The following is a 2956-nucleotide window of genomic DNA, read 5'->3' as shown; positions in this document are numbered from 1 at the left end:
CAAATTAACAACAATGCCAACGAGAAGACCTAGGGTGGGGGAGGGCTGAGCTTAATGAAATTATCACCAGATGTGCCAGCCTGCCAGCTGCTAAGGTGTGTGGCATCAACCTCTCACTGGCCTGACATCTTGGAGGTCATGTCCTCAGACTGGTGACAAGACACCTGGCAGGGACACTCTGGCAACATGATGAGCAGGTAGTGAGACCTGGCGGGAAGAGTGGAAGGGGACAGAAGGTGGATCCTGCAGCAAGAGCAGATGCTCTGAGTTGCTGTGCTTGGCCTGTGCTCTGCTTAGTGGCTCAGTCATGTCCAACTCTTTGCGACCTCATGAAATGTAGCCCTCCAGGCTCTGCTATCCATGGGGATTCTCCAGGCAAGAATACTGGAGTAGGGGATCTTCCCAACCCAGGGATCGAACCCACGTCTCCTGCATTGCAGGCAGATTCTTTTACCGTCCAAGCCTTCCCAGAACAGAGATTGTAAATGGAACTGAGTAAAGGTCAGGTTATTTGACCAGAGACCAAGCCCTTGGCCTCTGAAAGCTCTTGAATTTTTATTTGCTTTGCTCTCATTACTGTTTCTTGACTTTCCACCAACTTCAGAAGGGTAGGGTGTAGGGAGAGGAAAGCAGTGAATCATCAAGGAGAATTGTAGTCCAAAAACTAAACTATGATCCTAAGATATTGTCAGTTATAAAAGGACTTCCACCTCCACGAACCCAACTCAGGAGATATTCAGAGTTTGAACGTTGCCGAAGAAATTTTCATTTGCTTCTTTCCTATTGCATAATGCATCCTCCATCACTTTCAGTCTCTAAAACCTAAATTAATGGGGACATCTGCTTCTAGCAAATGCAGTCAGTGTTGTCTTGCCACCACCAGTATGCAATCATAAAACCAAAGGAAGAAAAAGAGGAGTAGAAAAGGACAACCCGGTACAGCTTCCAGAAACCAGACCCTTTCCCGAATCACCCCCTTTCCACACCCATCTTGCTTCTTCCCACGCGTCTCAATCTGCTGTCATAATTCAACTGCAAATACACGTGCGTGCTCAGTCGCTTCAGTCATGTCCGACTCAGTGTGTCCCCATGGACTGTAGCCCACCAGGATTCTCTGTCCATGGGATGCTCCATGCAACGATACTGGAGTGGGTTGTCTTGCCCTCCTCCAGGAGATCTTTTTGACCTAGGGATCAAACTTTTATCCCTGGTCTTCTTTGTGTCCTAAATTGGCAGATGGGTTCTATACCACCAGAGTCACCTGGAAGCACCCTGCTACAAATATACTTAACAGGAAATGCACTCCAGGCCTGTTTGGTCTCTCTTCAATCAAAAACCACCAAGATTTGGTCAGAACTGAAAAATTCAAACAATAAAATCTTTGTAAAGACAAACTACACTCAAGGAATCTGTATGCCTCCAACCAGTTCAGCCACAAATGACTCCAAAGGGGAGAGTCTCATTCTTTCTGGGGAGAGGGGTGCCCCACTCCCAGCCTGAAGGTCATTAGGTCCCCCAACATGGCTTTTGCTCTAGGCCAAAGCTGTCCAGTGTACTGTGGACTACAAACTCAAGCTCCATATAATACCTTTACATTTTCTAGTAACCACATTGAAAAATATAAAGAAGCAGATGAAATTAATTTTCAAATTATATTTTAATCCAGTAAGGAAAAAATATTATCATTTCAACATGTGATCAATATGTCACAAGTCATGGCTGGCGTGCACATAAGTCTGACCTTATTTTCATGACTAAATACATTCCTTTCTAAGACAAAGTGCCACTCCTAGGATGGGAAGCTAAAATGGGAACCCCTTTACCTCGGGAGTAAGTCTATCAGGTAAAACACAAGACATCTAGTTAAATTTGATTTTCAGTGAATAAGTTTTTAGTATAAGTACATCCCAAGTATTGCAGGAGATGGACTTTTACTAAAAAGAAAAAAAAAAGTTTTCATTGTTTCCCTAAAATTCAAATTTAACTGGGATTCCTGTATTTCTGTTTGGTAAATCCAGCCACCTAAAAGGCATGATTAGAACGGATTCCTTCTTTAGCTGAAAGAGAGTACATCAGTGGTGAGTGAACATAGCGCTTTCCCATGAGGGCCAGAGTCACGATCACGGGAGGATGACGTGCCATCAGGTGGCCAGTAGAGTTCGGAAGTGCAAAGGTGAGTCTTCCTTGGCCCAGCACAGACCACAAGGTACTGGCAACCCCACAAAAGAGGAGGAGATGAAGGCGGAGGAGATGAAGGCAGAGGGAGAAAACGTGGCCAGTTCAGGAAGCAGCAGCAGGTGAGGGTGCCCAGGAGGTCACAGGCCAGCCTGCCGGGGAGCCTCACAGTTCAAGGGGTGAAGCACTCTTCCCAGGGTCCAGTGGTGATCACACCTGCAGGAAGGTGCCCAGCTAAGCAGTAAGGGGTCACTGAAGCCCAGTGGCTACTCTGCTCCACCCTTGTTTCTTTTCCATGAAGTTTACAAAATATCCGTACATCCTGTACTCCCATGAACCTTGTACAAGATCTTGATCTTAATGCGGCATCTGCACCTTTCCAACCTGCTGTAGGATTTTCTTTACCAATCAAACTGTCCTTTAGTTTTACTTTATGTACTAAGAACTCTCACAGTGGGTGACGAGAGAGAAGTATCGTGTCCAACTTATTAGATATTCCTTAGTATCTTCCAAGTGAGAGTGGTGAAACATGCCCTCCAAATTCCTAAAACTCCTCAGATTGCGAAACAGTAGTAGCTGGTTAAAGCTAAGAGGCACAGTGGTCCCAGAACCTGGGCAAGATGTGTTTCAGGTTGATTTAATGTTGAGCATATGTAAGGCTTGGAGGAATGATTCCGAGTGTCTCATACAGTAGATCAGGGTGGACCTTGAGAATCTCCAGTTTTAACCACTTCCCAGGTGATGCTAACACGCTGGTCCAGTGATGACACTTTGAGAACCA

Source organism: Budorcas taxicolor, chromosome 2 (genome assembly GCF_023091745.1).
Source record: "Budorcas taxicolor isolate Tak-1 chromosome 2, Takin1.1, whole genome shotgun sequence".
Taxonomy (NCBI): domain Eukaryota; kingdom Metazoa; phylum Chordata; class Mammalia; order Artiodactyla; family Bovidae; genus Budorcas; species Budorcas taxicolor.
This window is presented reverse-complemented; position numbering follows the sequence as displayed.